Genomic DNA, 12,035 nt, shown 5'->3' on the forward strand with positions numbered 1-12,035 from the left:
AAAACATTCGCTGCCTGGCTGACTGACTGACTGACTGGCTCGCCAATTACTAGCGATCAGCGATTTTTGAGTCAAAATATTAATTGGTTTTAGGTTTACCACGAAATTTAGCAAGGAATAATCTTTTCGAGTTTAACTGTTCTTGAAAATGACCAGGGTGGTTTCAATATAAGAAGAAAGCAGTTTTGGTATGCTTCGGAAAAATTTAACTCTGAGGAAACGAATTATATTTTTTTGGACCATTACTCTAGGCTAAAAAATTTAAATCTCAGTTCTGAGTAAATGGAGTAGATGAAAAATAAAATTCAACTATCGGCAATTACTAAAAGGCGAGGGTCTCACGTTTGTAACGAGCGTCAATAATAACAGTTTAATTTGTTCACCGGCGCAATTTTTCCGCTGATGAACCGGTTTGAAATTATTACGAATTCAGCGTGTCCCCTCATAATTGGTTCACATTTGGCGACGCGGCACTTTCCACTGTTTGCGCCGCTACAAAAATTAATTAGAGCCGATCGCAATGAGCTAATGAGACGTCATTGTAATTGGAAAGTCGCGGCGAGAATAGAGATTACGAGCGAGCTGCAATCGATGCGAGCGGTAATTTATCGGGCCACGTGGGCACCGATATGTAAATAGAGCGCAATTTCTATGGTAATGCTCGTTTATTATGCGCCTCTTTGCGAAAGGACACTGCGCTGCACTCGCTTCGAGGAATGAAAGAGAGAAACAACGTGTTTATTGCTAGGAAATATGAATGGGTGCCTTTCTAACTGCCTGCCACCTGGATTTATCACAGTTTAATAGTCAGAAATTGGAAAATTTTCCAGAAACCCGAGAGCTGGCATTTATTTTTAACGAATGGACGAACAAGAGTTTTGTCCAAGTTTTGTGTTTACATATTAGAGACAAGCCTTCGTTAAACGGGACAATAAATCATTTCCAAAAACGTCAGGCAGAGAAGTGTCAAGACAAATCGGGCAGAACGGCTTATCCAAGTCAAAATCTGAGTGAGTGCAGCGGCAAATGCATTTCACCGGTTGACACACGGGGACAGGTGGGCTGCAGCGGCAGCAGCAGCAACAGCAACAGCAACAGCAGGAAGGTATGTTGCCGCGGTCTGTCTCCGCTCTCGGCAGCGGTCTACACGGTGCATGTGGGCTGCTGCCCTTGACACGCTGCCTGAGCAGAGCCGCGCCGAGAGAGAATAAAAAGGCAGTGTTGTTGGTTCATCTGCGAGCTGATGGGCACCCACATGATTTTCATTCGGCGCGCACCACGCCAACTCCTTCTCTACGGGGGCATCTAGTATGCCCCGCCATTTTAAACTAAAAAGAAAGACGCTCACGCTGAGGGGGCTAATGCTGACAGAGCTTGCGGTGCTAAATGGTTCTTTAGGTTTAAAAGCGCGCCGTATTGGCACCGGCGACACGTAATTTTATGGATGTTATTCTGATGTCACGGCTCTTGTGAGCGAATTTTTGTCAGCCTGCCAAAGTAGCAGGATTTCGCAATTCCAAAATTGTTCCCGGCAAAGACATTGAACGACCTTTATGCGCAAAGCAATCGCCGCCGTGCTTCACGCTTTGTTCATTTGAATGTCTGCCGTACTTAGAAAGCCATCAACGCCGTCATAAATCTCGTAGCAAGCACGTTCAGCAATAAAACAGTGAACTATTGATATCAAAAATGTAATTGCCCCCGAGACGACAAACAATGCATGTGTACGTATAAAATTAGCGTGGCGTGAGGCGTGAATCGGTCGGCGCCCGGTGCCGTTGGAATCTTATTAGCTGTCGCTGCACGCCCGCTCTCCATATAGCAAAATAGACAAGCAGCTCGCACATATAAATGAGATGCACGTAATCGATATTTTGCAGCTCGGCACTCATTCCGGACACACTCACGACATCACGGCCCCTGCTTGCTTGTGTGTATATGACAACAACACACATTATCACACGCCGCGATGCGTCAGGCCGATAGAGACGCTTGATTTATTGGTTGGTGCTCGCGGGACGAGCATCCATCCATCTCGTTTGTGCATTAATTGGACCGAATATGTAAATTTCATCCCCTGGGAAGAGCAGCGACGCCCACTTGTGTGTGTGTCAGACCAAAGGCACCACACCTTGTTGGTGCAGGCCGCGTTGCATTTAATTTATATAAAATGGAATAATGTTATGCACCGCCGGAGAACCACCTACGACTAGAACATACCGCCAGACAATGGCTTTTCACTCAATAAGTCCCGACCGGCAGCTGCCTGGTGCCCCTTTTTATATTGTACTGGAGGAGCGAACAAGAAAGGCCTCCTTATCGCGCGCGATTACAAAACGCTGCCTGGACAACGGCCCTGTTTGAATTATTGTTCCTCGCCATCGCCTCGGCGCATGCTGCATTAATATTAATTTTTAGGGTTTTGTGCTGAGCCATCTCCGATTTATTAACATTCCGGAGAGAAGAGGGTGTCGATGGCGAACGATCAATCCATCACTTCTCCAAAACTCAAGGCACTGGTTTTAATCACAAACAAGAAATTCAAATCATGAAATCTATAGATAGGCTGTCATACAAACTATAGCTGACTCGAGCTTTTTTGAGGGTGATCTTTGCACTTAGTTTTCTCTCTCTTGCGCAGCAAATTATGATATTTATTAATTGGGAACCAGCTTTTTAAAATGTCTTTACTAGATCCAGATTTTTTTGTCACCCCTCTGCAATGGGTTGACCAGAACTTGACATATGTTCACACGACACGCCTGCCATGCCTTCCACTTTTTAATTTGCAATAACGAAACTGTAACGAATGACTATATATCAACTGTGATTTTACTATTGCATTAATTTTATCATTTCTTGATATGTACGTGATGAAAATAACGGAACTGTGTGTGAAGCCCCCAATTTGAAATTTTGAGTGCCTGTTTTTAATAATTTTCTGATATAAATGACTGTTGTATACTCTTTCGTGTTAGATAAATTATTCATTTATTGTTTCAATAGGACTTTATATTCACAAGGAAGTAAAATATAAATATAAATTGACTTTTGCTACTCAGTTTTTGACGAGTTTACAATATTCTTGATGAAATTTTAATAGAAATTAGATTGGATACAGCAAGCATAGTGTCTTTCAGCAAGACTGCTTTCTGTCCAAGCAGTTTATTAACAACTTTGAAACCTGAGTAGGTAGGCGCCTTCATTTCTTTCTGCTCGACTCAGCTTAAAGCGCACAACAACATGCTCCACTTGATTACGTGCTGATCTCGGAAAGCTCTCGAAGACAGATAAAAAGGTGGCTAGAGAGCTGTTCCTGACGTATCGAAGAAGAAAAAACAGCCATGCAAACTCGCCTTGGTCGAAACACGCGACAGTCCGGGACAAAAGCCACCATAAAACGAGACGCGAAAGAGCTAAATTGGACCGGACTGAATTTAATTAGCATTATTAGAGACGTGGCTTGCGTTTATTCAGAGTAGAATAAAATCAAAATCAACACGCGAGCGTGTCAGATGGAAATGAGAAGCGCACCTGTTTTTCGTTCAGGAGTAAATCAAACCGGCATAAAAATGAGGCTGCGCAGGGAAATTAATAGAGAGTCAAGAACAAGCAGCGTATTTTACACCCCTCTGCTACCCAATTCCAGGCAGCAGCAGCAGCAGCAGCAGCAGCAAAAAATAATGGAAAAGGGCCGGCTTTAAATCAAACACGTGATGGATCGAGCGATTGGGAGCGATGGGGTGGAAGGATGCTGTTCTGCGGCCAGATTATCTCAGCGCCAAGCCACTGGAACGAGAATTAAACCGGCCGCGCGCAGAATAAAAATTTATCAAGCACGGCATCTCCGTTTCTTAAGAGCAGATTACACGCGCATGTTTTCTTACTTTCAGCGTGTACCTGGAGGGGCTGTTGTTGGGAAACACTCTGGTATGTGTGACAAAAGCAACACGAACAATGCGCCAGGCTGAAAGTGAGCAGTTTCTGAAATTTCAGGGGTGTCTACCTCCCCCCAATCTGGCAACAAGGCAATCGTTACTACTTTTACTACGACGTGCCAACTTTTCCACCTGTGCACCGAAGGGGAGGAAACGGAAGCCATGCACGCGTTTTTCACAAAAGGCGTGTGCGGAGTTGCTCTATTAGCCGGTCGGTCGGTCATCCTGCGTGTTGGTTGCATTGCTCAAGAAAGAGTCGACCGGTGAACCAATGCGTGGGACAAGCCCTGTTGCCATCACAGAGAGTCACTTCGTACCGCCAAAAGTAGAGAGACGATTAAAGACAAAATACTGCGAAATTCCGAAACATCCTTGTTGTTTTCATTACATAGACAAATCCTCAAGGGTTAAATTAAAGGTAACAATAAGTTTTTTTTTAGAAAAGTGTTTGCAAAGTTACCATATGGCGAGCGTATTGTCTCCTTACTTTTGAAATCTTATGTTATTTCACAACAAAACATTTCCCCAAAAGGTGACATACACGAGGAATTTGTTCAAAAGCGCTGTAAGATAGAGAGTAAAATTTGGTATCTGCCAATAACAATTCTAATTATTTTCAATGAATGCTCTTTAATCCGATTTAAATGCGTGAAGTGAATCGGCCTTAATTTAATTGCGGTCGTGAGCTGAAATTGAAAAAAATATCTCAATTTTTGGCGCGCGCGTGTGTCGGAGTTGGAGATTTGAACGCGCGCTGCTGGATCTCCATCACACAGCAGAGTGTCTTTCTCACCGGGCTTAATTAATATCATCCATCTGGAGCAAAAAATCGCGCGGCAACGGTTGCGTCGGTCCGTTTCATTATTAACACTCGACATGCGAGCGAGAGAGAGCTTCAAATTATCATTTCGCCTTTCGTCTCATAAGTACATAAGGCGAGGAATTTTTCAATTCCAATCACCCAATCAAGTCTTGAGTGGTACAACAATGGAGACGCCGGGCAAAAAACAACCTTTGGTCCACCGGGAAGGGGTTCGCGCGCTCACTCGCTTTCCGACATGGCTACTCTTTTTGTGTTCCAAAAGGCCGAGAGAGCGCAATTATCTCGGCTTGTCATGCCATCAGAGCGGATAAAAAATAATAATAAAATGGAAAAGAATAAATTCCGCGTCATTACGTCATACACGTAGGGCTGGCAAGAAACGTAATTAGGGTTGCTCCGAGCGTCTCGGGTTTCAAGGCGAAATCGCAGCAGTGGAAATTCGAGTCTGAACTGCGCAGGGGTTGCTGGCCGTGTCCCCTCAGGCGGCAATTAAGAGCTAATTACAACTGCGAGTGCATCGGTGGAATTAATTTATGGCGAGAAGAGACGAGATTCCGATCGCAATAATCCTTCGACCGCTAATTTACGATGCACCTGACATGCTTTTGACGGAAATCAATTTCCACGGGTCTGATTGCGGCAGTTGGCATGTGCGAAAGCTCGGCGGTTTGTAATTTCATGCAGTTGGCTCCTCACGCTAATTGAATCGGCTGCAGCGCTGCTTTTTGCACCAGATGAGCGGCCGCGTCATGTGGCGTATGTGAGAGTACTGTACCGCCAGCCGATGTAACGACCCGCTCAAAGTACACACGTACGTTTTTGACGATAATGATTGCCTCGGCAGTAACAATTTCGCCTTTTGTGCCGCTGCATGATGCAGCGCTTATTCGCATTTCGTCCGGCGCACTGGTCAGTCGTGGAAATTTGATTTGATATTTTTAGGTTTGAAGAAAGTAACATTGTATATGACATTTAAATGCTCAAAATCCAGAATCAATTGAAAATTCTTTGCTTTGAACTCTTCAGTGATCATGCCTGATAAAAATATCTTCATCTTTTCCTAGTTTTCTGATGCGGCGCCTTATATTCTCCATCCTGATAAAACGCGCGGTCCTTCCAAAAAACTCTTGAATGTCTTCTCTTGTATTCTTATCGCCAGGAGCAAATACTCGGCGTTTTCTGCACAATTACGACGCAATTTGGAGCGGTTGGAAACGAAAACGACGAGTGCGGAGTTAATTATCGCGTTAGCACCGCCTCAGGGACTGTTTGTTTGGCGCCGAGGCGACGACGAACATCGGATATGTGTCGCAGCCCGATCGGCCGATAATTGCGGCGAAATTCTGTAATGTGCGCCAAGGATTTTTGGCTGAAACTCTCGCGACGGGCGCGAAACGTCGGCCACTTGATGGCCGGAGCTCTCTTGTGTGAGTTTTGGCCAAAGGTGAGTGCGGCGCGCCGAAGGAGAGAGACATTTGGCAACATTGTAAAGGTGAGGCAGGCAGCGCTGTTTTTACCTCAGGGAATATCATATTATTTTTTCTGCTTCACAGAAAAGTGGCGAGCAGATTTATTTTGTCTCTCAAAATGCACAATCGAAATGTTTCATAACGAAAATAGTTTCATACGTTCTTATCGACAGCACAATAGTGTTTTATGTTTTTTTTTAAAAAACTTCGCTTTGTCCTAAATCCCTTACAAAAAGAGGGAGAGTAGCAATAGAGATTGGGTAAGAAAACAAAGTTCTTTTTTTAACAATAGGCAGCCATATTGCGACATCAAGCATTCCCTGCAGGACACTGTACAAAATATTTCCGTGGAATGCAGTTTTCCGCGCATGACGTCAACGGCCAGGCGAAAAGGCGCCACCAGTACATGACATTAATTCTGCAAGAAATTATCATATTTGCCCAATAATTTAGCCCATCTCAATTTAAAAGAGACAAATTGCCTTCTCGTATTTACTTGGGCCGTCTTGAAACTTGAGCGTTATTTGTTTATTATTTTTTTAGCTCTGCGTGCGTGCAACTCGCTGGATTTGTTTGTTTGATATTGTGGGCCGCTTCCATCATTCAAATCTCGCCTGCGGCATATCAAAATCATTCTAAACTCGAATTTTGGTGATGACTGCCGAAAATCAAACGAAATCTTATTAGTTTTACCGCTTGATGCGAGAGATTTCACAACGTAATCACCAAGAGAGCGAGTGAGAGAGAGAAAGAGAGATACATGACAGTCGGTAACAAGTCTGGCCTACTTTTGAGAAAAATGCTGCTCGCTTTTCGTTTGATCTGCGCCTTGATCGAGTCGAAGCGACAGCTGAGCCCCCGTCGGACGCGTTTGGGCCGACTGCTCGGCCCGAAGAAGGAGAAATCGGCTTACCTCGGAGCAAAATAGGTGGCGGTCGGAGGCTGGCTGGACCAGGAAGGTATTGATATCCGCGCAAATCACTGCACAAACACTACGAAATGTGTCTTGGCTCGAACAATATCCAGTGGGGGGCGTTGGGACAGTCCTGGACACACAAAATCCGTGGAACGCGATGGGAACACCTTGACGGAGGTGCGTCTAGCGCAGGGCCATAGCCGTATGTGGCGAGAGAAGAAAGGTACTCTCGGCTGGCTGGCTGGCTGGCAGGTAGCGTGCCAAGGAGGCACTCTGCGCGCTAGCTTACAGCGCAACAGGTAACTAACAGCGGCGGTGGCGGCACAGAGGAGGAGAGGAATACAGGCATCTCATGGCAAATTCACCTGCCTGCCCGATCTCTCTCTCTCTCTCTCTCTCTCTCTCACACACACACACACGCCGGGCATTATTTTCTGGCTCGTTTCGACGCCGATGCCAGAGGTTCAACGATCAACGGACCTTTTGCGGCTTCCCGACTTTGATTTCGGCCATTGTATTAGCATATTATTAGCCTAGTTGTTTGATCCTTTATTGTCAATCGATGAGAAAATTTTTATTGCAGACCGCATTATTGACCTCTACTCAAAAGTATTTTAAAAGATAAAATTTACCCACAAGTTCCCGTGGAAATTTTCCGAATAAGCTGGCTCCAAAGTTAATTGGTATGCTTTTAAATCAAGACATAAAAGCATGGAACAGCTACTTAAATTTTCACTCAAACTGGAAAACGGTAAACTGTAAAATACCTTTCAAGTGGATCTCTATACTGAAAAATCCTTTTTTACCTTTACTTAATCTTTTTTCTATGAATTGAGAACGAGGTTACATTTTCCCAGGTTGTTCGAACAAATTTCTGAGAAAATCGACTCCCAAGTTTTCAATATAATCAAGCGGCGAGCAATATGTCTCCATACTGAAGATCATAACTTACTTTGCCAGAAGTGAAAATTAGCTCAAAATTTGTATACCGTTCGATAGATCGCAACAAGGTGACGAGAAGAATTGAAATCATGCGAAAAATCATCCACTATAACCGTTTAATTGCTAGAGAAATTTAGAAAATTCTCGAATTTGACTGTTACTTGGTTCTGATTTAATTTTTTCACACATTACAGATGAAATTTTGCAAGTTTCCTAAAAAAATAATTCATTGTCATCATACCACTTGCTCAATGTAGTTTTAACCAATGCCATTTTGACTTAATTAAAAATGCAAAAAAACTTGACACAGAAAAGCCTGAAGAATGCTGGATTGACCTCACGTCATCAACAATGTGGTTATTTCAAACGTGTATTTTTAGCATTCCTCAATAATGAAGGCGATCAATTGAAAACTCACGATTAAATAAAACGAGCGTGCTTAAAGCAATTATGCAAGCTCAGCAGTTTTCTCAATTGCAACTGCAGTTTTTCTCGTCCGGCTAAATCACCGTTGCCGCATACTCGGAGCATTGAGCCCTCGAGAGATAAATTAAATTTCGCTTTGCAAATTGCCGCTAAACGCTCTTGTGAAATTTTCCCTGGCAGATATCATTGTGCGCAAGTGGCGTAAATCAAACAGCATGTATATTTTACGCTGAAAACAAATAAATATTTCAATGAGGCATATAAAACGCAAAATGAAAAGCCCCGCCAGCAAAGTGCAATAAATAAACGCGCGTATGCTCGAATATTATTGCTGACTGCACTAAGTTCGCCGAGTGTGTTTACATTCGACGAAAACGAGTACAAAATACACACATGTAACTCTAGCCGGCTCTTAATCGCGATAGGAAATTTCGTGTGGGGCACATTCCTCCTGCTTTTCACGAAAATGACAAGAATTAAAGAGAGAAAAACGTCCAGATGAAAAACGACGAGGCCTCTCCGCTCCACCAGCGCGCATTATAATAATAATTTTCAGCAAGATCATATCAGCTCGCAGGCGAACATGGCGGATAATTTACATGGGGACAGGTCGAATGGTCGGTTGGCCGCAGAGCTTGACAAATAATGATTATTATTTTCATTCGGCTGATGCTTTTATTTAGTCTTGTTGCCCGGGTGCGTGAAACTCGGCTCAAACTCAAAGTATTTTGGTTATTGGTTGTATTTTCTCGTTGCCATAGCTAATATTCATATAAATTGAGCAAAAACCTTACCTAAAAATCAAATTTTCTTAAAAGTTTTATATTAATTTTTATAATCGTATTTTAATTAATTAAAGCTTATAAAATATTTTGTTAAGGTTGGACAACTGACAAATTCAGAAGATAATAGAAAAATCAATTTCAGATTTACAAAGCCAAAACCAAATAGGTACAAGTTTTGTTATTAAATTAAATTTTTTTCGGTTTGGAATGCGAGGTAATTCACCAATTTTTTTCTCTGACTAGACCTTGTGCCTTGTGCCCGGGTCTAAATAGATTTGTAATCCCGAATTTACACGTTGGCAGATTAGCACGCAGAAAGGCAGACGCGAGCAGCGTGTCGCGTTCACTCCTTTAATTTAGTGGCTCAAATTTAATTATCAGGCGGCGCGTTTCGTAGCGAGTGACAGGCCAACACAGAGGGTCGGAAGATAAGGAAAAGCGTCGGACGGACGGGCTCATCTCGGGCATTGGCGTCGGCCGTGCGTTTTCCTTCCTCGGTCGCCACCTACGCGACCTGCGCGGTGCCCACGCCTCACCTCGTGGATTTGGGCGTCAATAAAAGTGTACCAAGGGGGCGGCGACCAGAGCCGGTCGGTCGCTAGCATGAATGAATAAAAGCTAGTTTATTTGTATTCAAGTAGTGCAGCAACATCCACTAACAGGGAAAGCGACATGAGCATTATCATCGCCGCAGCCAGGGGATCATAAAATCACACTCCTGTCTCTCAAGGAGGAAGGAGAGGGGAGATTGCCAATTTTAATTTGAGATTCGGTGCCCGATTGCCCCGATTGGCGCTCGAGTCCGGCTCGCATGCACATTTATTTACTCTCTTAAAATTTGTTTCCATGCGCAGGAGAATGAGATCGAGACCGGGACAAGTTTTGAATGTAATTGCTGTTGTAAATTTGTTCCCCAAAGGCCGGGGCTTATCTATGTTCGACGGGAAATTTTTCAACAAGGAAATTCTTTCAAGGATGAGACGTTTTAGTTTGAGGCGAAACCATTTATCTGAATTTAGTGGAATTTTTTTTTCGATTCAACGATTGTAGCAATGAAAGTAATTAAACAAGTTTCAAAATCGATTTAAAAATACAGTGTTTGCTCAATTCCGATGAAATTTGGTCTGTAGACAGTATTCGATGAGACAAAACGATCGGTTGCTCAATTTTGACACTCCGATCAAAACTTGAATTTTCCTTTAATGTTTGTCCCCAGCAGCTATGCAAGTTTTTAATGGTTGACAGTAGACAAAAACGTTTAGCATAATATATTCTGTCAGTGAGTGCTCATAAAATTTCCTATTTTTTACATAATGGCGTAAATTTTCTCGTGGGAATTTTGATTTTCAAAAGAATATAAAACTAATTTTTTTTAAAGCTAAACAGTTTGCGAATTCAATCAAATAGAAAGTTTTCTGCTGGTAATATTTTTAACGTTTTGAATAGAACACGACTTCAATGATTTCACCATACAAACGTAGCAACCCCAAATTTTCCTTGTTAAAAACAAAGCTTGCTTGATGATTAGACTAAAACCGTTATTCTCTCTGATTGTTTCTAAATGTTCTGAAAATCAATCTTCATTCTCCGTAACGAACGATCTCCGCCGATTTGCTAAGCTAAAAACAACTTGAAGAATTCCACGCGTGATTACGCCGAAGCCCACGGGTCGTGGAAAGTTGGGAAACGAAAGCTTCTCTAAAGAGCCGCTTGTAAATTGTTTTCCGAAGCATTTCATGGGTAACATCAGCAGACACGCGCGCGGCTTATTTCGTAACGCATGTCCACGTCGAATAAACAGCGCAGAGCCGAATGAAATTTTCGAGAATCCACCGCACACAATGGCCGGACAAGGAATTCCGAAAGCAGAAAAATGTACGAATTTCGCTAGGCGACTTTTTCAAACAGCATGCTCGGCTGGAACAATAAATTAAGCCTGCTGGCCGCTGCTGGTCACCACTTACATTCTTTTCCCGGCTCACATTCCGTACAAACAAGGTGTATGTATTTTACCATTTGGCGTGCGAGGCATTTGCGGTGAGGATCGGCCATACGCGCCGTGTAAAAACGCCGGCCGTGGCCTCCGTCAGCATTGCGCGTTTTATATAAGACGTAATGACACCAATTAAAGTTGGAGGCAATTGTTTTTGGAACGGGTTCTTTTCCAGTCAGCGCGCAGCGAGGCCGAAATCACTACTGCTAAAATGCTGTCTTTTGCTCCCTTTGTAAAGTGATCGATTTTCCAATATATATGTACAAGCCATTTCAAAATATGGAGAGAATGACTCACGGATAGACAAAACCCGATAAAAACTATCACCATGCATGAAAGTGTGGAATGATATGCCACCCGCACTGAAATGCTGCTTGGCGGCACAGTTTAACTCCCTCTACAAAGACGTTGGGACTTCAATATTTTAAAATGGCACTGGAATATCATTTTTTACAGTGCCAGTCGATTCCTGAAGGTCGGATCAGGAGGCTAGGCACTCGGCCGAAAATTCGACATGATGTGTCGAAAGTCAGCATAAACCGATACTTAAGCGGTTTTTGGTCTGGACTTTGCAATAAGTGCAACAAGAACGCCGAGAACCAATAAGGGCGTGGTTCTCTTATTTACGTTGGCCTAAGACTGAGAAATCAGTGCCACAACAGCGACAGCTAGCTTAAATAAGCGACAAGGCTGGCTGCTGGCCGACCTACCATGTCGCTCAACTCGCTTAATTGCGCTGAATG

The 12,035-nt window shown here is 43.3% G+C and overlaps 1 protein-coding gene across 4 annotated transcripts in view; it reads right to left on the reverse strand.

Moving 5' to 3' along the window:
- Egfr (epidermal growth factor receptor) overlaps positions 1–12,035 on the reverse strand; it is a 92,712-nt gene that overhangs the window by 23,768 nt on the left and 56,909 nt on the right. The window contains exon 1 of one of the 4 annotated variants that reach the window (XM_065483060.1): positions 7,144–7,404. The exons of the other annotated variants lie outside the window; for them this stretch is intronic. The gene's annotated coding sequence lies outside the window, so the exon portion shown is untranslated. Of the gene's footprint in view, positions 1–7,143; positions 7,405–12,035 lie in introns of those variants that run through there. 4 annotated transcript variants of the gene reach the window in all.

Source organism: Cloeon dipterum, chromosome 3 (genome assembly GCF_949628265.1).
Source record: "Cloeon dipterum chromosome 3, ieCloDipt1.1, whole genome shotgun sequence".
NCBI classification, from domain to species: Eukaryota; Metazoa; Arthropoda; class Insecta; order Ephemeroptera; family Baetidae; genus Cloeon; species Cloeon dipterum.